This window comes from Cervus elaphus, chromosome 30 (genome assembly GCF_910594005.1).
Source record: "Cervus elaphus chromosome 30, mCerEla1.1, whole genome shotgun sequence".
Classification (NCBI taxonomy): Eukaryota; Metazoa; Chordata; class Mammalia; order Artiodactyla; family Cervidae; genus Cervus; species Cervus elaphus.
This window is the reverse complement of record NC_057844.1, coordinates 62,353,366-62,377,882: the sequence shown is the minus strand read 5'-3', so window position 1 is coordinate 62,377,882 and position 24,517 is coordinate 62,353,366. Positions and strand designations below refer to the sequence as shown.

Below are 24,517 nucleotides of genomic sequence, written 5' to 3'. Positions count from 1 at the left end.
AATTAAATAGCTGCTAACAAGTTACTTTTTTTGCATTACTGGTAGCATCTATTATTTTCCCTCTTCCTACTTCCTTCCCACTTTATTCTTTGGTTCAGTGTAAAGTATATCTGGAGGCTCCAAAATTTACCACATACTGCAATATAAAAATGAATGAGGCAGTCCTAGATTTTGATAATATCAGTTTGTGATGGAAAGACAGGCCCAAAATATTTCAGTTCACTGTGTACAGAAAATGTGACAAATAAGGAAGTTTCTACAAGTCAGCATGAAAAGATAAGGAATGTACAGAATGTAAAGTAACCACCCAGTAGTTGGACTGGCTGGTGGAAAAGGTTTATTTTACAGATCTCCTCTTGAAGGGTGATTTAATCCATATATTTTTGAGGTTGAATTTTAACACATTCTATTTGGTGAGATTTATAATGATATCAGATACCTATTCCTGCAACAATAAAGTAGTTTTGCACTGGAGGAGGAAGGGACACTCCTTGATGTAAGTTACTTATCGAACTGGCCAAGAGCATCCAGTTGTCCAAGGATACCTTTTCTTGGTACCTATTCTACTTTTCTTCTCATGATAATGGTAGCCAAGGAAAAAAAAAAAGTTTATATTAGGTATACCACCCCTGATCTCTACTAACCTGATTCAGTACTCTTCCAAAGAGATGACATAAGCAAAAACATTGTGATTTTTGTGCAAACCTGGATCCACATGAGAGCTAATCTCTCCCTACCATGACACATCACATGCGTACTCAAAAATTAAAATATTAGATTCATGCAAATGATTTTCATGGTCCCCCTTCCCACTTTCAATCATATTCCGTTCCAATAGAGAAATCCTAGGGCAGCCACCACTATTATGGAAGATTAAACAATCTTTTTAGTGCCTGTATGGAATGACCCTGAGTTTATTATCAGTGAAGATACCTCAGTTTATATTGGTACTGATATGCAAAGTGCTAAGTGGTTAGTGCCCACATACATTGCTTTACTTTTTTCTTACAGGGGGAAGGAGGAGGAGGGAGTAAAATACTACAAAGAAAACTGCATTTTTAGAGTATGCAGGGTCTATTCCCTGACCAGGGATCAAACACAGGCCCCCTGCATTGGGAGCTCGGAATCTTAGCCAACAGACCACCAGGGAAGTCCCCTGTACTTTTACATGAATCATAAAACATGCTCCTAGTTATAGCTGTGGTGATAATTAAGGACAATGCAGTTTTGTTACTTCTCCCACCAGTTACCAGGCATGTGATAGTTTAGTAACTCCCATTAGACATGATATAAGTATGTGTGTATGCCTGTAGGCATGTATTTGTTTTTACTTGTAGTAATTTCAGATTCTCTTTGTGTTTTCTAGTCATTTTCAAGGAATAATTTCCAAATGCACATGACAATTTTTTTTCTGGAAACATTAATTCTGTGTAAACGTTATTTAAAATTTCTCATGTAAATCACCTATTATAGGCTTTGGGGGCTTCAAAACCACTGTGGACATTGACAGCTGCATGAAAATAAAAGATGCTTGCTCCTTGGAAGAAAAGCTATGACAAACCTAGACAGTGTTGTAAAAAATAGAGACATCACTTTGCTGACAAACATCCATATTGTCAAAGCTGTGGTTTTTCCAGTAGTCATGTGTGAATGTGAAAATTGGACCATAAAGAAGGCTGAGCACCAAAGAACTGATGCTTTCAAACTATGGTGTTGGAGAAGACTCTTAAGGGTCCCTAGGATTACAAGGAGAGCCAACCAGTCAATCCTAAAGGAAATCAACCCTGATTATTCATTGGAAGGACTGATGCTAAAGCTGAAACTCCAGTACTTTGGCCACCTGATGCAGTGAACCAACTCATTGGAAAAAACCCTGATGCTGGAAAAGATTGAAGGCAGGAGAAGGGGCAACAAAGGATGAGATGCTTGGATGGCATCACTGACTCAGTGGACGTGAGTTTGAGCAAACTCTGGGAGATGGTCAAGAACAGGGAAGCTATGGCTTGTTGCAGTCCATGGGGTTGCAAAGAGTCAGACACAACTGAGCGACTGAACAACAGCGAGAGTATAGCTAGCCATAAAAACCACACACAAAAAACTAGAGTTATCCGTTGTACACATAAAGTGAAGATCATAGGAAATATTCTGGTAAATTTTTGCAAAGGAAATACAATAAATGAATACCCTCAGAAAATAATACTGACTATTTCACCTTCCCCTTCAATACAGGGGGAAATTTATATAATCAATTCTCATGAGTCTATGGATCATCTGGGTAGCTTTTCTAATTTTGACTGGACTCATTCATGTGTCTGCATTTGGCTGTGTATCAAGTAGGCAAGACTGCTAAATTTGTCTAGGTTTTTTTTTTGTTTTGTTTTTTTTTCATGTATTTGGGGCTCGGCTGGCTGTAAGCTGGTCTAGAATATCCTTAGCTGAGAAAATGGGCTCTTCTCCAAATGATCTCTGTTTTCCATTAGATTAGTTTCTTCTCACAAGGGACGGAGGTACCCAAGTGAGAGAACAGAATCAGGCAAGGCACTTGAAAGTTGCAGACAATCACTTCAAATACAGAGGAAATCACAGGACAGTCCAGATGCAGGCTGTGAAGAAATGGGCTTTGCCTCTTACAGAGAGACGCTGCAAAGTCACTTTGCAAAAAGCATGAATATGGGCTTGAGTGAAAAATTGGGATTACTTTTGCAATCAAGACAATAATATATATGTATAAAGGGTAATGATAGTTGCTATGGAGAGAAAGAAGAAAAGACTTCAGAGGATAACAGAAGGCTAGTTAGTTACTTCGGTCTCTCAGTCGTGTCCGACTCTTTGCTATTTGTACAGAAATCCTGGGCTATGGTAATGTTCTGGGTTCCTGGGTGTCTCAGGTGGTAAAACCACCTGCCAATGCAGGAGAAGCAGGCAGGAGAGGCAGGTTTGATCCCTGGGTCAAGAAGATCCTCTGGAATAGGATCCCACTTCAGTATTCTTGCATGGAAAATACCATGGACAGAGGAGCCAGACAGACTACAGTGCGTGGGGTCACAAAGAGTTGGACATGACTTAGCACAGAATAGCAGCAACTGAGCAGGCTTTTAATGGAGGGACAAAGGAAAACCATTGGAGGCTTTTGAACAAAAGAGGCATGTCCACACAGTATATGAGGGAAGAAATTAGCATAAATCTGGAGTTCAAAGGTAAGGTATGAGTTGAGAATACAAATATAATCTGCTAAAACTAAAATTCTCATTTATACCATATACATTTAATAAATTTCATTAAATTATATTTATATGAATTTAATATATTATGAAATAATATGAAATCCTGATTTCTGTAAACATGTGTGAGAAAGCTGTACCATTTGCAAATTTGATAAATATAGTTTCTATATGTGCTCCCAAGTTTAACATGTAAGAAACAAGCCCAGTTATTTGCTTTTTGCATCACTATAAATCACTGGTTACTAGAAAAATAAGAATTTTTAATCTTGGTTGCTTTTTGCTACCGACAAAAATAAACTATGTTTACTTTTAGCATAGTTTTTTTAAATAAGCATAGTTTATGTAAATATTGCCTCTTTTGTTTTTCCCCTTTCGGCATGTCCATGAATCTCCTCCAGTCCTGGATCATTTTTTACCTATATGAATGTTAAAGACATCAACCAATGAAATGTTTTACTTTTATTAAAGTAATACATACACACAAATAATTAAATAAATACATGGAATTGGGGGAGAATCAGTGTAGAACCTAAAAGAAAAGCCATGGCTTACTTCCAACAGAAAGTGTATAAAGTTGTGATCTTTCTGTATTTCGAGGAAGCTAATACAATTGATGCAACTCAGAAATTCCAATTAACTTGACATCTGTTGAAAACAGAGCAGAACAGCATACAATCTGTTTCAAATATTTTTGCATAAAGTGGCTAACAGACAGTTTAATAAAGCAAAAAATAAGGGGAGTAAGTCTAGTAATTTATTGACTATTAAGTAATGAGTAGTTGATAACTTGGAAGAAAAGGCAATTCAGATAATCAATCATAAACAAGCAGAGAATACGAATTTAGAGTTTTAAGGAAAAAGCACAGAAAATAATAACTTCAGGAAGGTGTAGTATTCTGCTAGTAACACTAAAAAAGATTTATTTAATGCATGTTATGAGTTTCAAAAAATGAATCCTATGGCTATTAAAAACTGACAAAGCAAACTAAGATACTATAGGAATATATGTGTATACACACACACACACACACACACACACACACACACACACTGCACATAAAGTGTATGTGAGATATGTTTAGCCATGAAATACAATGGCTTATTCTGATCATATTTAACATATTCCTTTGTTTTTTTAAGTTTTTGTGGTTTTTTTTTTGTCTTCCTTGTGAAAATGCAAGAAACTTTTACTTGAGAGGTATTTAAATGAAGCACTTATAAGTGAGGCTTCTTTGATGACGATATTCTGAATTTCTTCAGTGAAGATTCTGTCAGTCTCAAAATTTTCAGATGCTGTGCTGAAATGTAATAGGTGATCAAATTTTAAAGTCCTAAGTGATCCACATGACTCACTGTTATTAATAAGTTATCTCCCTTTTAGATTTCAGTTACAAAGGATGAATAATTCTAGACTAGAGACAACATAGTCACTATAGTTAAGAATACTATATTTTATATCTGAGTGATACATGAAACCACTGGAGGATTTTAATGGTAATATGATATATTCTGACATATTTTGTTGTCACTGTTATCTTTAACAGCTTACTTGAGGTCTATCAATACCATAAAATGTACCCATTTAAGTATGTTAGTGTACATACTGGTATATCTATATCAACACATTCTAATGTATATTTTGAATAAATATGGAATATTTACATCACCCCTAAATATTTCCTGCTGCCCATTTTCAATCAAATGTCTGCTCCTATCTCTTACCCAAGAAAATATGGATCTACTTTTTGATATGTAGGCTTGCTGTGTTTAGAAATTTCATATATTTGTAGCATTTTTTTAGATTCCACATACAAGCAAAATCGTTTGTCTTTTTCTGACTTACTTCAGTCAGTGTGACAATCTCTAAGTCTACCATGATGCTACAAACTACATTATTTCATTCTTTTTTATGGCAGCATAATATTTTATTGTATATATGTACCACATCTTCTTTATTCATTCCTCTGTTGATGGACATTTAGGTTGTGTCCCTGTCCCAACTAATATAAATAATGCCATAGTGGACATTGGGGTGCATATATTGTTTCAAATTATGAAACATATATGCCCAGGAGTGGGATTGCTGGATCATATCCTAGCTATATTTTTAGTTTTTTCAGGAACATCCATGTTGTTGTTGTTCAGTTGCTCAGTTGTATCTGACTCTTTTCGACCCCATGGACTGCAGCATGCCAGGCTTCCCTGTCCTATACCATCTCCCGGAGTTTGCAACTCATGTCCATTGAGTCAGTGATGCCATCCAACCATCTCATCCTCTGTCACTCTCTTCTCCCACTGCCCTCAGTCTTCCCCACCATCAGGGTCTTTTCCAATGAGTCAGTTCTTCACATCAGGTGGCCAAAGTATTAGAGTTTCAGCTTCAGCATCAGTCCTTCCAATGAATATTCAGTGTTGATATCCTTTAGGACTGACTGGTTTGATCTCCTTGCTGTCCAAGAGACTCTTAAGAGTCTTCAGCATCACAGTTTGAAAGCACCAATTCTTCAGTGCTCAGCCTTCTTTACTGTCCAACCTTCACATTTGTACAGTGCTATTCCTATTCACATTCCCTTCAACAGTGTAGGAGGGTTCCCTTTTCTCTACACCCTCTCCAGCATTTATAGATAATAGATTTTTTTGTTGATGTCCATTCTCACTGGTGTGAGGTGATACCTCATTGTTGTTTTGCTTTGCACTTCTCTAATAATTAGTGATGTTGAGCATGATTTCATGTGCTTTTTTTTCCTATTTGTATGTCTTTCTTGGAGAAAAGTATACTTAGATCTTCCTCTCACTTTTTGATTGCTTATTTGATTTTGGTATTGAATTGCATGAGCTGGTTGTATATTTGGGGGTTAATGTTTTGTTGGTCACTTGATTTGCAAATATTTTCTCCCATTCTGAGGGTTGTTTTCTTGTTTCCTTTGCTGTACAAAAGCTTTCAAATTCAATTAGGCCCCATTTTTTATTTTTGTTTTTATTTTTATTACTCTAGGAGGTAGATCAAAACAGATCAAATGAACTCATTCAGAAAACAGAAATAGAGTCACAAATGTAGAAAACAAATTTAAAGTCACTAGGGGGGCAAAGGGGAGGGGTGGGATAAATTGGGAGATTGGGATCGACATATTCAAACTATTATATATAAAATAGGTAACAAATAAGAACCAGCATAGCACAGGAACTCTGCTCAATCCTTTGTAATGGCCTTAATATAGGAAGAGAATCTAAAATATAGCAGATGTGTGTGTGTGTGTGTGTGTGTGTGTGTGTGTGTATGAAACTGATTCACTTTTCTGTACAGCAGAAATTAATGCAACATTGAAAATCAACTATACTCCCAATAAGTATTATTAAAAAAGAAATTTCATATAAACAGATCATATAATAATTGTCTTTTGTGTTAGGATTCTCTCTCTTAGCATGATGTTTTGAGGTTTATCCATTAATATTATGTTAATATTTCATTAACTTTAATGTGTTAATGTTTCATTCCTCTTTTATTGCTGAGAAGTGTTCCAACTTTTTCATAGATATATAGCAAGAATCAGACTGACTGAAAAATCTTAAGAGATCTATAAGACTTACTCTCTAATTTTGCAAACAAGATATTTGATATTCAGAAAAGTTAAGTGTCCAGACAAAATACACAGAGCTAGTTGATGGCCAAGCCCTCTGACAATAGTAACGAACTCTCCGAACTTTAAAAAGAAAATGTCTCCATGACACTTTCTCTTCCCACTGTTTCCTGCCTTCTGTCCTTAATCTTATACCCATGAGTCACTTTTAATGTTTCATCCTCTTTTCATTAATAGATTTCTCATTTATTGAAAATCAGTTTTTTGAAATTGAATTTCATCAACATTTATAATGAAGCCATATGCTTCTCCCTGCTTCTGTTTTATGTTTCATCCAGCTCTTATTTCTATCAGCCCAGAAAAGCATGTCTTTAAGAAGTCCAACTTATAAAACTATGATAGTTTTGATTATACATTTTGATGTGATTTACATTTGTATTTCTCATTTATTTTGTTGTTGTATCAATAATAACATATACATTTTAAACCCTAGTACTCTACTTATTCCATTTGTTGAGGAAAGATTTCTCTTCACCTCTTTAATTTGATTTGTGACCCTCCATCATCTAAACCTTCTACTTTATCTTCGTAATCTTCACTTTACAGACTAAATTTCTTTCTTCAAGGATATATCGTTTATGAAAATACCTACTGACATAAATAACTCTTGATGTACTAACAATACACAAATCTCAAAGTGGCAGTGAGTAGTTTGAAATGAGGTTGCTGACACATTTGATATATCTATACAGTTTTCTTATTTCATTAGAGCAAATAAATAAAGATTGATAGATTTCCTCTGTTAATAACAAATCTGACAGTACTTGGAGAAAATATCTGCATCACAATGGTACCAAAGTCAGATGTCAGTTTCTTTTTTTTTTTGACATCAGTTTTTAATGTTTGAGTGCTGTCAGGTTGCGAGTTTCACCATCCCTTCTCCCCTCCTCCTGCCCCACATTTAAATAAGCAGAGAACAGAGTCTTTGTGCTCCTTCTCTCAACCCTGGCAGGAGGGTCACATCTAAGATCCTCTGCCCACAATTGGAAACATTATGCCTAGCCCTACCCCTGCATCATAATAAAATCCCCAAGCCAGTCTCCTTTCCCAGCTCTCTCAAACCATTTTAGACCAACTTGGGAGGCCTACTCTATACTCCTCCAAAACACTTATTTTGCAAGTACAAAAACATACCTCATTTTATTGCACTTCTTTTATTGCCCTTTGAAGACATTAAGTGTTTTACAGATTGAAAGTTTGTGCAACCCTGTCCCAAGCAAGTCTATGGGCAGCATTTTTCAAAAAACATTTGATCACTCTGTGTCTCTGTGTCACATTTTGGCAACTCTCACAATATCTCAATCTTCTTCATTATTATTATATTTGCTATGATCATCTGTGATCAGGGACTTTTGATGTCACGATTGTAATTGTTTTAGGGTGCAAACTGCATCCATAAAAATCTTGTGACATCCTAAATTATTATGAGAATGAATCAATGAATTAATGTATATAAAATGCTCAGGATAACACCTGGTTCCTAAAAAAATTCAGCGTTAAACACCTAGTGTTATTAGCATTTTTATTGATATTGTTGAAATAAGCATGGGGATAGGCATCAGACACTTATTGTCCCAGTCCTATTGTTCAGTTATCTTTGAACTGTGAAGAATGTTTTCACATTTTCTGGACATGTATTTCCTTTCATTTCAAATTTTAAAAAGTTTTTCACTGCCAAAATGGACCTTAAATGCTAATTTTAAATTATATATGAACTCTCCTCACGCTTTTCTCCTTCATTTTTTTTCCTCTTCAATTAAAGTGCAGCAATTCCTTAGATGATGCAATTGTCTTTGACAATATTGATGAAAATCTCAGTTTTGAGGTAGCTAACAAATAAATTAAGGCAACAGTCAGTGCCAGCTACTGACCCTCATCAGAGTCCAGGGAAACAACTCAATGCTTTTATTTTTTAGGTTCTTTGTTTGTTTTTAGATTCTATGCATAACAATGAGATCATACTGTATTTGCTTTTTTCATTTGATTTATTTCTGATTAATTTATTTCATCCATGTTGTAGCAAATGGCAGGGCTTTCTTTTTTTTTTTTCTTGTTACGGCTAGATAATATTTCATTATAAATCCTTGCTCTTAAATGATTTATTGTCCAATAGATTAATATAGTCAATGTAACTATTTTTTCTTGATTCTTAACTGGAGATTCTCTCAGTTGTATTCCTTTCCTCAAAAGAGAAAATTCAGGAATAGATTGCATGGTTTCCTACTTTCTGATTCTCAACTGGAAGCTCAAAATCTCATACTGTAGAGGTTTTTCTACCAGGATGACACTCAAAATCTGCCGGCTGAATAGTTAACTGTTTTATTTACAAGGCAACGGTTTCCATATTGTTTATCGTCAGGGGAGAGAATTATAAAAGGTAAAATTAGAATAGATTAAGATATTCTGTAGTGGTAAGTGAAATATTTAGCAAATTCATAAGTAAACTTATATAAATCAATACCTAGTCACAGAGAACAAGCCGAGTATTTCATAGTGTTCAAAAGCCTAGGATTATATAAAGACTTTAGGAACTATTATTTTCCATGTTTTATGGACTAAATATTTGTGTTGCCTGAAAATTTGTATGTTAAAGCTGTAAACCCCAGTGTGATGTTATTTGGAAGTGAGGACCTTGGAAGTAAGTACATTTAAATGAGGTCATGAAAGTGGAACCCTCATGATGGGATTAGTGTTCTTATAAGAAGAGGAAGTGCTCTCTCTTTTTCTCTCTTTCTGTTTCTCAGCCATGTAAGGACACAGCAAGAAGGTGCAGCCTGTAAGCCAGTAAGAACTTCTTCAGTTCAGTTCAGTCACTCAGTCGTGTCCAACTCTTTGGAACCCCATGAATCGCAGCATGCCAGGCCTCCCTGTCCATCACCAACTCCTGGAGTTTACCCAAACTCATGTCCATTGAGTCAGTAATGCCATACAACCATCTCATCCTCTGTTGTCCCCTTCTCCTCCTGCCCTCAATCTTTCCCAGCATCAGGGTCTTTTCAAATGAGTCAGTCCTTCTCATCAGGTGGCCAAAGTATTGGAGTTTCAGCTTCAGCATCAGTCCTTCTAATGAACAAAACATCCTTTAGGATGATAGGACCTTTCTATTGTTAAGTTCTAATCCTTTTATCCTAAAATATGAATTGTGGGAGTGAGTCTGGTAAAATTTTTACAACCTTGAGACATTCTTTTGATTAATTGTAATAACCAATTTAAAAAAGTATATAACTCCCTTGCTAACACCAGGAAGGGGGGCATTCTCCATCCTCCTTCTGATGTCTATGTCAGAAGCTTTGTCTGCCCCTTTTCTTACTTTAATAAAACTCTGTTACACAAAACCTCTTGAGTGACCAAGCTTGGTCCCTGGTCCCAAAGCTAAATCTTCTTCAGTGATCATGAATCTGACATTGTTCACCATAAGCTACCATAGTTAGTTATTAAAAAAAAATACACACATCAGATATTTCCACGCTACTATCTAAACTCAGGAATAACTAGAATATCTAATATTTTCTTGAATACTTAATTTTCAGGATTAACAAATATGTTTTAAAATTAATTATATATGTTGTTTCTTACATTAATTCTCTGATTACTGAGTATATGTTCATTATATCTATTTTTAAAAAACATAAAAGAGGAAAGGTTATTATATTCTCTATATTTATTTAATTCTATGTATTATTTAATAGATATTTTAACAAATTCAAATTATATTTAATATTTTAACTATATAAATCTGACAATGTCCAAAGTCAAGAAATAGTGTTGTTTTAAAAATTCAGCCATTTGACATTAGAAAACTTGATATTTCATTGCCTTAACTTGAATTTAGTGATATTAAAAATATGTTGAATATAAAACTTTGGAGTTTCCAGTACTTCTATTAGTTACCTAGTCTTGTTCAAGCCCATTCCCCCCCACACACTGGGGATATTATTTGCACAGTTTCTAGTAAACTGTAAGACATTTTCATATATTGAATGACATTTTTTGCCTTCACATAGCAATTTTTTCCAATTCACCTATGTGTCTTTTAAATTTTTCTTTATGGCATACCATTTATGATTTCTAGATGTTAATTTGTTATGAGCAAATCTATTCTTCCTTTGGCGTCTTTTGTATGAGATGATACATATGAAGTATATATATATTTGTGTTCTTAATTTGTTTATTTCTCTTAATTTTTGACTAGTAGACAAACATTGTGATTGTGACTTGCATGTAAGAAACAAGCTGGAGGCAACACAGGATGGGAGTCGATGGTGTTATCATTTAGGTAGACCCGTGAGATGTTATTTGAGGTCTTTGGCTGATTAGTTATAGTAAAATGAAAACAAACAAACAACAAAAAAAACCAGCTACTTCCCTAGGCAATTGCAACTCTTGGCACACAAATGGTGCCACTCCAAAGGTGTGCAAAAATGACAAAAGACTGTAGGGAGAAAAGGTATCTTCTCATATCTGACAAAAAGAGTGAAGTTCTCTGTCAGCTATGACAGTTGGAGAGAAAGCAGTGTTTTTGTCACATTGATAATGTTACAACTCTGGAAGACCCGCAACAATATGTATTCCAAAACGCTAATAGTGATAGAAGACTTGAAGAATACCAACTGGAGAAGCCAGCAATCAGCAGAGGGACATTAGAAGAGCAAAAGCAGCCACGAGGCAGGATATAAACTTGTTCTTACAAGCAAGAAAGAAAGCTCCTGAAAATTCCCAGCGGCCAAGAAAGTAGCAGATGAGGAAAGTATTTGTGGTTTGGGAAACTTTGGTCATGTAACTAGGTGACAAAAAGGTCATAAAAGTTTATGTGAAATGTTACTGATCTTTATTGTGATTATGTTACATTTTGATGGTAATAATAGACTTGTACAGAGAAAGAAATGAGATTAGTACATGATTCCACTTGCTGATTTGCTTACACGTTCAAATTCAACATAAATGCAAAACATATAATTTTATTATTTCACATCTGCTTTCAGAAACTACATATTTTCACTGGCTATTACTAGTCCTGAAAGTGAATTTCAAGACATATTTAGTTTTAAGAGAAAATAGAAAGAATAGGGAGAAAAATATTTTCAAAATCAATGAAAAGAACACATTAAGGAAAATGTCAAGAATGATCAGGGACATGAAAAATAAAATAATATTTTGGTTAATATCTAAATCATTTTTTTACAATATAAACCATTCTTTCTGATGCATAAGCTCTAATATTTATTCTTTCTCTTGACAATTATTTTGCTCTTTAAAACATTTCTTACCTTGAAAACATTAAATATAAGGCTACAAAGCCAGAAATTGATGTCTTAGAAATGCTACTTTTGGAAGAATAAGGTTGATGTTCTTCAGTTTTCTAATCTCTTACATTTCCTTTTGGTTTAATCAATGGACTATAGATGAACAAAAACTAAAACTGGTGTGTGCATGTGTGCCTGTGTCTGCTGCAGAAAATAATTCATACATATCACTCAGCATGTGCAATCCTATATATATTACCTCAAAAAAACTTTAATATGAAAGATGTTAGTCAAGATTCATGGTGAGCAATTTGTTCAGATTTTAAAAAATCTGAACACAGTGATGGAAAACACTGAGAATCAAAGGCTATGATAAGAATATAAAAGGGCTTGTGTGACAGATTCAAAATGAATAAAAATGTGATAGAAGCATGAACATTATCTTCCTGTTTCTTTAACTTGATACTGAGAAGACTAATGGCCATAGACAAGATAAAAAGAAGCCTTGCTTTGTGGAATAGAATGAATGACTTTAGATTTAGAAATGATATTGACCCCTCATCTCAGACATTGAAGAAACTGTAGAAGTATGGGGGGAATAGAGTGGATGAGAAGAAAACTGATTATTCACTTAGAACTTCAGTTCGTCTGAAGTAATCACAAAGTAAGGGAAAAAAGTAGCTGCGACTTTTACTGATCATCAAAGCTACAGATAAAAACTCAGACCAATAAGAATAGAAAAAGACATGAAATGATATAAGAGAATTACTGCTTCTCAATTTGAGAATGAGTTCAGAGATTCAATTTTTAATTCAGAATCTATGTACCCTCTATTCTTTTAATATTAACATTTAAGAACATATTAAAAAGTTTAGATTATAGATGGAAGGTAAACATTTTTTTTTTAAATAGCCAGACAGGTTTAAAAGGAAAAAAATAAATTTGTGGTGATATTGGATCACTTTATTATAATAGGATTATGCACCTAAAGTGGATTTCATATTTGCAAATTTACTGAGAACTTATAGAAACATTCTTAAAAATATTTATAGAGAAGTGGTTAAGAAATACATAGAAAATATTGAAGAAGCATTGTATAATGGTCTGTATATGTAAGGTCAGTGCTAACACCAATATTATTTTTAAATATATAATTATTATTTACATGAAAAATTTACTCATCTTTGAGAGCAGTTTCAAAGTCTTATATCTCTGAGAGTTTCCCCAATATTTCTTCTTTCTAGATAGACTTAAACTCTCCTTATCAAACACTGTTTACAATAACAGCATAATGGGCAGATTCTCCATTTATTAAATTAATAATGTGTGAAAGCCTACATGTGAATAAATACATGTACAAATTAGTTTCAGATTATCATAAATTTTATTAAATAATATAGGTTACCCTGATTAAAAACATATATAAGCTACTACCCAAATCAATCTGCAGATTTAATACAATCTCTGTCAAATTCAGTTCAGTTTAGTTCAGTTCCGTTGCTCAGTCGTATCCGACTCTTTGCGACCCCATGAATCGCAGCACGCCAGGCCTCCCTGTCCATCACTAACTTCCGGAGTTCACCCAAACTCATGTCCATCAAGTCGGTGATGCCATCCAGACATCTCATCCTCTGTCGTCCCCTTCTCCTCCTACCCCCAACCCCCCCAACATCCGGGTCTTTTCCAATGAGTCAACTCTTCGCATGAGGTGGCCAAAGTATTGGAGTTTCAGCTTCAGCATCAGTCCTTCCAATGAACACCCAGGACTGACCTCCTTTAGGATGGACTGGTTGGATCTCCTTGCAGTCTAAGGGATTCTCAAGAGTTTTCTCCAACACCACAGTTCAAAAGCATCAACTCTTCAGCACTCAGCTTTCTTTATAGTCCAACTCTCACATCCATACATGACTACTGGAAAAACCATAGCCTTGACTAGATGGACCTTTGTTGGCAAAGTAATATCTCTGCTTTTTAATATGCTATCTAGGTTGGTCATAACTTTCCTTCCAAAGAGTAAGTGTCTTTTAATTTCATGGCCTCATTCACCATCTGCAGTGATTTTGTAGCCCCGAAAAATTAAGTCAGCCACTCTTTCCACTGTTTCCCCATCTATTTCCCGTGAAGTGATGGGAAATTACCCATGACAAATAATCTTAGAACAAATGTCCTAAAATTGTATGAAATGATAAAAAATCCAGAATTGCCAAGGCAATCCTGAGGAAAAAGAACAAAGCTGAAGGCAAAACCCTGTCAGACTTTAGACAATGCTACAAAACTATAGTAATCAAAACAACATGGTATTGGCACAAAAACAGATATATGGATCACTGAAAGAGAAGAGAGAGCCCAGAAATAAACCCACACACCCATGGCCAATTATTCCTCAACAAAGGAGGCAAGAATATATAAGGGAGAAAAAGCAATCTCTTCAGCAAGTGGTATTGAGAAAGCTGGAGAGCTACATGTCAAAGAATGTAATTAGAACAGCCTCTAATACCATATACAGAAAAATAAGCTCAAAATGGAATAAAGACCTATCTGTAAGCCATTAAAAGTAGATTTAGTTTTTGGGCAATGACTATAGTGGGCTACCAAATTTTATATAGGAAGAGCCTAATTTTGTTAATTGGACTTCCCTGGTAGCTCAGTGGTAAAGAACCCCCATCTGCCAATGCAGGAGACACAGGTTTCATTCCTGGGTCAGAAAAATTCCCTGGAGAAGGACATGGCAGGCCACTCCAGTATTATTGCCTGGGAAATCCCATGTGCAGAGGAGCCTGAAAGGCTACAGTCCATGGGGTTGGAAAAAGAGTCAGAAATGACTTAGTGATTAAGCAAAACAGCAAGTTTTGTTAATAAAAAGTATACACAAAAACAAAATAAATATATGAGCATGTTCTCTTGATGAAATTATCAGGTGAGAGGCAGTAGTAATTAAGTCCTGAATATGTGGTTCATGCATGCTCAGTCATGTCTGACACTTTGCCACCCTGTAGACTGTGGCCCATCAGGCTCTTCTGTCCATGGAATTTTCCAGGAAAAATTATAGGATGAGTTGCCATTTCCTACTCCAGGGAATATTCCTGGTCCAGAGATCAAACCCACATCTCCTGCATTGGCAGGCAGGTTCTTTACCACTAATGCCACCTGGGAAGCCCAGTCCATGGTAAGGAGATGTGGTAGGATTCAGCTAAGTGGTGCAGGGAAAGATCTCGGTGAAAATCATTTAAGTGACAGTTACAAGGAAGTTGGTGGTACTGTCTGCATGACATTTTTCTATCAGCAGTGAGTGATTACAAGAGAAATTCCAACGGAAAGAGAGAACAGAACAAAAGGACTCAAAAATAGGAAAATCCAGAGTGTTTATGAAGCATAGTTGATATACATCATAGTTTAGCTGAAACATGGCAACCCACTCCAGTATTCTTGCCTGGGAAATCCCATGACAGAGAAGCCTGGTGGGCTATAGTTCATGGGATTCCAAAGAGCCGGACATGACTGAGCGACAGAATACTACAACTTAGGGGGACTCTGATAGAGAACATTGGAAGGAAAGATTTGAGGACATATTGTATCCAGCCTTGAATACCAAAATGTATCAATTGTAATTAATTTGGTAAGCAACAGGGAACCAACGATGGTTACTGAGCAAGAGAGTAGCCTGAGTGTCATTGTCTGTGGCAGAATTTAGGTTTTTTTTAATATTGAAAAATGTTTCAGTGTGGTACATTTTCTTTATCCATTCATCCATTGCCAGACATTCAGTTTGGTTCTAAATGTCTTGACTCTTGTCACAGATGGGGGTTCTTTACCGCTGAGCTACCAGGGAAACTAAACCTCTTGACTCTTGTGAATAATGCTGAAATGAACATGGGAGTGCAAATATGTCTTCAAGATGCTAATTTTCTCTCCTTTGGATAGGTACCCAGAAGTGGAATTGCTATGTCATATGATAGTTCTATTTTGATTTATACTCTACATTGCAAATGCTGCATATCATGTATTAAACATTTTCTATAACATTATATATTATATACTTAGACATGTTTTATATACTATATATTGTGCTACTTAGTATATATATATCCAGCATATTTTATGCTACATAAGCTATATATTTTAAATTTCATAAGATATATATACTGCCGCTGCTGCTGCTGCTGCTGCTAAGTCGCTTCAGTTGTGTCTGACTCTGTGTGACCCCACAGATGGCAGCCCACCAGGCTCCACCGTCCCTGGGATTAGACCCTTGTATAAGTGCCTTAATTCATTTAATTCTTATAATTATTCTTGAGTTGAGGAAAAGTTTATTTCCCAAATCCTATAGATGAAGATTGAAACTAGCTATGCAAAGCATATTATTCTCATTTTTTATTCTAGAGAAAGCATAGAGTTAAAAATGTGAGAAAGGTTGTATCCAAAGGGGAACTATTACTTAATCACTTGTGAATTTCTCTTATATTAGTTGTGGCAAGAACTGCTGGCAATATTCTAAGGACATGCAGGTGATCTTGGCACACCCTTTGGTTGGTGGTTTAATCGCTAAGTCATGTCCAACTGTTTGGGACCCCCATGGACTATAGCCCACCTCTGTCCACGGGATTCTCAAGGTAAGAATACTGGAGTGGGTTGCCATTTCCTTCTCCAGGGCATCTTCCAGACCCAGGGATCGAACCGAGGTCTCCTATATTGCAGGCAGACTCTTTACCAGCTGAACCACCAGAGAAGCCCCGGCATGCCCTTTAGTTCCCAGTTTTACTCAAGGTACCTTAATTTTCTGCCGCTTGGAGGCACTCTTGCACCATTGGATAGAACTTCCTGGCTTTGAACTTGGCTTCTCAGGAAACTCAAAGGTTAAGACTGAGGCTTAAACCGCAATCTGTAAAATCTGCACACCTTAATCAATGAAGTTGATGACCAGAACCTGTCTTTACTGTCAGGTCAAGTATTGGTGTCACTATTTCAACTGTGTTCTGAACACAGAAACTACCAAAAGATCCCATGTTCTTCAGGTTATAGGAAACTGCCCATCCTTCCCTTCCAGACAGATGGTAGTGTCCTAGGATGTTCCAGGCTGTGGCGGGACGCGCCTTCAGACAGCAAAGCCTGGAGTGAGCTGCCTACGAGGATGAGGCTAAGTAGGTAGAAAGATGGAACCAGTCAGAAGGTGCTGGATTTAAATACAGAAGGAATACATAATATAAGAGGTCAGAAAGTACTGATCTTCGGGGAGTTTGACTGGAGTGTGGGGAGTTACATCCAGTTAGCTTACTTGAAGTACTAAAGTTATAGGACTCTTCTGTAGGTCTCCCTGGCTGCTGATGGGCAGGTAGCAATTAAGGGAGCTAAGGTAGCAGAAACTGAATTAGAACTATGATTTAGAATTGGGAAAGTGATTCAAGTTTTAGTGTTATTTAAAATACTACCATGAAATTAAAAGATGCTTGCTCCTTGGAAGAAAAGCTATGACCATCCTAGACAGCATTTTAAAAAGCAGAGACATTACTTTGCCAACAAAGGTCTGTCTAGTGAAAGCTATAGTTTTTCTAGTAGTCATGTATGGATGTGAGAGTTGGACCATAAAGAAAGCTGAGCGCCGAAGAATCGATGCTTTTTAACTGTGGTGTTGGAGAAGACTCTTGAGAGTCCCTTGGACTCAAGGAGATCCAGTCAGTGAATCCTAAAGGAAATCAGTCCTGAATATTCATTGGAAGGACTGATGTTGAAGCTAAAACTCTTTGGCCACCTGATGTGAAGAACTGATTCATTGGAAAAGACCTTGATGCTGGGAAAGATTGAGGGCAGGAGGAGAAGGGGACGATAGAGGAAGAGATGGTTGGATGGCATCATTGGCTCGATGGACATGAGTTTGAGCAAGCTCCAGGAGTTGGAGATGGACAGGAAGGCCTGGCATACTGCAACAATGGGGCTGCAAGGAGTCGGACACGACTGAGCGACTGAACTGAACTGCACAATACTACATGTGCAAGCCTACCAGGTGGCACTAGTGGAAAAGAACCCTCCTGCCAATTCAGGAGAGGTCTGAAACACGAAGGACACAACTTTTCCTCCTCCCCCTCCTCCTCCTCCTCTTTGATCTGTGGGATCAAAGCCAGGTTTGATCTCCGGCTTGGGAAGATCCCCTGGAGGAGGGCATGGCAACCCACTCCAGTATTCTTGCCTGGAGAATCCCATGGACAGAGGAGCCTGGCGGGCTGCAGTCCACAGCTTCACAGAGAGTCAGACTGTACTGGAGCGACTGAGCACATATGCACGATACTACCCGTGTGTATAATATATGCTAACTTATTAAGTATTTTATATTGAATCATTTTTAGAATCATATACATTAAAGATCAGTAATATATAATATGTACTCTAAGTTTTTAGTAAAAAGTGTTCTTGTTAAAATTAATATGAAATACCAAAACATCTGCAAAAACAACAGAATAAAAATGTGCTTCTGTTCTTACCTGCTTGTGTGACCTGAGAAGCCCTACTTGCCTCACTGAAAAACTATAGCATTCTAACTGTAAAATGCACTCAAGGACCTCTAACATCTCTGTAACTTTAAATTCTTTGGTTTCCAAAAACCAGGCACACCCACAAAATACATTTTTTAATTGAAGTGGGATTATATCTCCTTTAAATAACATACAAGAAAGAGTACTGCTCTTAAATGGTTGATATAGTGATTTCTCTTAATTGTTTTTCCTCCTGCTGCAAGAACATGGCTTAACAACTGTGATGTTTGATGAAAACTGAAGACATTTTTAAGTCAAAAATAAATAAATTGGAGTGCTTACTCAGAACTGCAACAGCTGTGTTTCAATGTTTACAGTCACAGATGTTAGATGTTTCCAGATGGCAGCAAGGTTGTCAGGCTTCAATTTCCTCAAGAAAGAGCTCCATAATGACGGGCAGTTAAAAAAACAGTTTCATGGTTTTTCTGTGATGCTAGTCATGGAATTCTGCAGTTTGCTGGAACTATATGTCCAATGTAGTTGTACACATTTAGTTCAAACATTTGAAACAGTGTTCACTTAATCTGATTCCACACCAAATACTAACACATATTTTCACAACAGGTGTTTTAATGTTTATTTAATTATTTTGGCAGCGCTGTGTCTTCGTTGCTGTGTGGGCTTTTTTCTCTAGTTGTGGCGGGCAGGGACTACTCTCTAGTTGCAGTACATGGCCTTCTCATTGGGGTGGCTTCTCTTGTTGTGGAGCAGGGCTCTAGGTACTGACCCGGTAGTTGTGGTTCCCAGGTTCTAGAGCACAGACTCAGTAGTTGTGGCTCATGTGACTCATGTGGGCATTGTTGCTCTGCAGCATATGGGATCCTCCCAGATCAAAGACACAAGGATCAAACTTGTGTCTCCTGCATTGGCAGGCAGATTCTTTACCACTCAACCACCAGGGAAGCCCCCACAAAGTTTTTGATTAAGGTCACCATTTAAAAATATTACTGAATATTACCTAGCTAAGTTACGGTGATGGACTCAAAATATTAGCAAATAGATTGGTGAGAATTTTTTAAACTTCATGCTTTTGACTTACTTTTATCAATCTCTGATTAGACCATGTTTCATAAATACTAGTATTAAATATTGTTGTATTTTAACTCTGTACCCAGCACTATCCTAAATACTTTATAAATAATTCTATTTCATGTGCAAACCTCACAACAATTCTACGAATGAACTACTATTATCCTCATTTCATAGGTGAATAATTGAGGCTTAGAGAGATTATATAACTTGCCAAACTTCATATCATCAAATGATACAGCTGAGTCGGATCCAAATATCCTGATTCCACAAAGCCCCAGTTCTTAACCGGTATACCTTACAATGTGCAACTATGCCGTCTTTGTGGAATCTTATCTCATAACCATCATGATTGTATGAGGTAGATAATATTTTTTGCAAATTATTAAAGAGAAGAAACTGAAACAAGAGGGTGACGATTGAATTAAGGTCAACAGGGAACGCTTCAGTGCTCCGGACCCTAAAGGTTCTAGAAGTCTTGCTCCAAGCACTCTGCAATTAGGAGGAATTCAGAGGTCTCCATCATTTCCTGATACCCCATGAACAAGTAAAACCCCTTCTTAACACAATAGTTGATCATGCATGCTTAGCCTCCCTTGATCCACCCCATAATATGCTTATAAACTATTGATTGAATATTACAGTAGAGTAAAAATATTTTAGACATAAAAATTCTCTAAAATTTACTACCATGCATTTTTTTTTCAATTTCCTCATTCTTTCAGCTTTCTTGAGGTATAATAGACAAATGAAATTGTAACATTTCAAGTTTACAGTGTGATGATTTGAAATGCACAAAGCCTGTGAAAGGACTATCTCTATCTAGTCAATTAACACCTCCATCACCTTACATGTGTACTTCTTTGTTTTAAGATTTCACATATAAGTGATACCATGCAGTATTTGTTTTTCTCTGTCTGGCATCATGCCCACTGGGTTAATCTATATTGTTGAAAATGACAAGATTTCCTTCTTTTAAAGTTTGAAAATAATATTCCATTGTATATATGTACTATAGTTTTTTAAATCTGTAGACAGACACTTAGGTTATTTCCACACCTTGACTAATGCACATAATGCTGCAGTGAGCATGGGAGTATAACTATCTCTTTGATTTTCTTCAGTTATACCCAGAACTGGGATTGCTGGATCATCTGACAATTCTATGCTTAATTTCTTTTGGAACCTCCATGTGAGGTGATATCTCATTGTGATTTATTTGCATTTCCAAAGAGTCAGACACAACTTAGCTACTAAAGAACAACAGATGATTAATGATGCTAAATACCTTTGCATATATCTGTTGACCTTGTCAACATTTGACATTTTGAACAGGCTAGATTCTTAAAATAAGAGTTAAGGAAATATCAGATTTTTACATCATAAACTTTTATATATAATTTTGTTTGAAGTCCAAATATAGAACTTTTGTGAATAAATAATACACATCTTCGCTACACACTAATATTTAGAATTTGAATTAATTTCCAAGTAGGAAAATAATTGTAACAAAGAGAACCAATATTAGGAATGGATATACTCTTTGAGTTATTTATTGCCTTTAGAGTATCAGTGAAAAGTGTTGAGGCTGCTAATAATAAAAAACAAATCAAAACAAAAATATTGCATAGGTTTGAATCACTTGGGCTTCATTGAATGTATAGACATATAAAAAATATGAACACAGTCTTGGTAGAATTTCCTAATAGTAATAGTTGTTCTTTGATCCTATAGGAAAATAATGAAAGATCAGGATGATATTTTTATGTCTTCATACTTCTAATGCTAATTTTTGCAAAGTTTGTGTCTGTTAACAGATGTGACCCAAGAACTTGGGTGGAAGAACCTTAAACTTGGACATGTTGTAAGACTCAGAGATCCAATATTGGGCAATAAGTGAAGTGACCATTTGAGTTTCATGGGAAAGCTTACATATCCAACATTAGGAGTTAATTTATTCTTATAGTATTGAATATATGCATTTTCAGTAACAATGGACAATGTTTTGAGAATATTTGAGCTCCTGAGGACACTAGTTATCTCATAGACTAGGTGAATAGCACCTCCTGTAATTGGGCCCTGTCTAACTTACACAGTTATATGTGGTACCTTTTTTAATGTAGGGATATCAGGATAAAGTAAGGTCTTTGAGCATGCCCTAATCAATAATAAAAGAGTAGGAAGAAAGGAATTCCCTTTTGTATTGAAGTACAAGAGACTGTACAGAAGACAGGATAAAAGGGAAGGTTAGTTCAAGAAAGCATTAAGAACAGCACTCCTGAAAGGCACATTTCATTAAAAACAACAATTACTAAATCACATACAGTCTTTATTCTACCCACATTACAGAATGCAAAATGGAAAAGCTAAAAATCCAGTCAGAGAAGATAAGGTGACTGTATGAAAGCTCTGGTAACTTCTATTAATATAGAGCCAGATGTGTATGTCTTACGCAGATGTGAGCATATTGTATGTGTGCATCTGTGTGTGTTCATGTGGTTTTATTTCTTCCATTTCTTAAATTCTGTTAAAAAAAGTACAAACCCACTTCCCTCAGTAAGAAGATAAACATGACCCAAACCAGGACATTTGAGTCATTCTCCAAGATCTTACTAATGAAACTACAACTAGTGGGGAAGGTTTTATCTGACAGGCCATGGAGTTGCAAATATGAATCCAGAACTACCAACATGTGTCCCTCATGTGAACAGTCCTCACCACCCTAGAATATAGCTCATATAATCCAGGAAGAAAATCAGGAAAGACTGATAAGAGAGAATCCTGAAGACATTCCTCTTCTGAAGGGCATTTTAGGTTTCATGTACTTTGGAGAGACTTCTAGAAGTATCACCTTTCTAACTTTTATTAGGGATTAGATTAAAACAATGGCAAGCATAGATGTGTTCGTCTGTCAACCCATGGGAATATCTCCTTCATGATATTAATAGAAAATATAGCAGTGCCCATGGCTTTATCTGTTTACCTGGCTAACCTGAGGACTTTTTCGGAAAATAAATTTTGTCATATATATTTTTATAATTTTTAATATTTCAGTGTTCATAGCATCACCATTTACATTAGCTAGGACATAGAAGCAGCCTAGATAGCAATTGGTAGACGAATGGATAAAGAAAATATGGTACATAAATACAGTCACTCAGACATAAAAAAAAGAACAAATTTGAGTCAATTCTAGTGAGGTGGATGAACCTAGAGTCTGATATTCAGAGTGAAGTAAGTCAGAAAGAGAAAAACAAATATTTTACATTAACGCATTTATATGGAATCTAGAAAAATGGTACTGATGAACCTATTTGCAAGGGAGGAATGGGGATGCAGGTATAGAGGATGGACTTGTGGACACAGTGGGGGAGGAGCGAGTGAGACAAATGGAGAAAGTAGCATAGACATATATACACTGCTGCATTACCATGTGTAAAATAGATAGCTGGTGAGAAGCTCATATGTAACACGGGGAGCCCAGCCAGGTGCTCTGTGATGATCTAAAGGGGTAGGATGGGGGAGGAGAGGTAGCTCAAGAGAGAGGTGATATATATATATATATATATACATGTACATATACATATATATATATACAATTATGACTGATTTGCGTTGTTATATAGCAGAAACCATCACAACATTGTAAAGCAATTTTACTCCAATTCAAAAATAAATTTTAAAAAACTATTAAAAATATTTTGGGTTTCTGGCACATTCTGCTATATGCTCAAAAGTCATTTTTATTGCTTGGATAAACAAATGAGCATATTCTGTACATTTATGCACCAATGCCCATATCATATCTTAATTCGTTCAGCAGCCATCATTAAAAGTGTGACCTAAAAAGGATGCATATTAATATTAAATCTGTCACTGCAGAATGAACCTATTCCTCAAATGATGTGAGAAAAATTCATATATCAAAGCTCTTCTAATTTTGTTAGTGTTTTTTAACTGACAAAATATTGCATATGGGTGAATTACTTAACATTTCTGAGTATCTATTGGTATGCAAATATGTATACTCATAGACATCTCAGTTATTATTTTGAGAATTAAATATGAAACATGTAAAATTTACTAACCTACCAACTGCCATATTGAAGGTACAAATAGATATCATTCTCCTTTCTCGATTGAAATGTTATTATGCAGCATCTCTCTCATCTCAGAGAAATAAAAATTGTGAAAGAACATAATGGAGTGATATGGGAGAACATTCCCATCAAAGTCTATCACACTAGATCAACTTTCAGTTCGGTTCAGTTCAGTTCAGTCTCTCAGTCGGGTCTGACTCTTTGCGACCCCATGAATCGCAGCACGCCAGGCCTCCCTGTCCATCACCAACTCCCAGAGTTTACTCAAACTTTACTCATCCTTAAAATTTGGCTTAGGCATACTTTTATTTATGTCTTATATTGGTTTCAAAGGACCATAGAAAAATAAATGTATTACAGATATTTAGCATAGAAAACCATAAGTTTCCTCTGAAAAAACTTGTGTTTATTAGCTGCCCTCTCTTCTTCCTTGCCAACAAAACCCTAATCTTCTTTAAGACCACTGAGTCCCTGGTCACAGTGATATATCCTGATTAAACTTGGCCAGTTATAGCAAACCCGCTCTGCTATGCCAGGTAAGCACTAGATACACACGTTTTCTATTTCCTTTATACCAGGGCTGGCCATGTGACCGAGTTTTGGCCAATACAGCATAGAAGGAAATCTTCAGGGAATAGGTAGTCTTTGGTTGGAAAACTTTTGCTTGCTAATAACAGATGTATCATGAGAATAACTAGCTCCTACAGACCCACTTTGCTTCTCCTCTTTGACACAGTATATGGAGGTAATGGGGCTTCC

General features: G+C 36.1%; 1 long non-coding RNA gene across 1 annotated transcript; it reads right to left on the bottom strand.

The window, feature by feature from the left end:
* Positions 1–10,074: 10,074 nt before the first annotated feature.
* On the bottom strand, positions 10,075–16,694 carry LOC122686500. The gene is made up of 3 exons (XR_006338796.1): positions 16,674–16,694; positions 14,640–14,643; positions 10,075–10,280 (listed from the first exon to the last, which is right to left on the bottom strand). It is a non-coding gene; the product is annotated as an uncharacterized LOC122686500 (long non-coding RNA).
* Between the last annotated feature and the right edge of the window lie 7,823 nt (positions 16,695–24,517).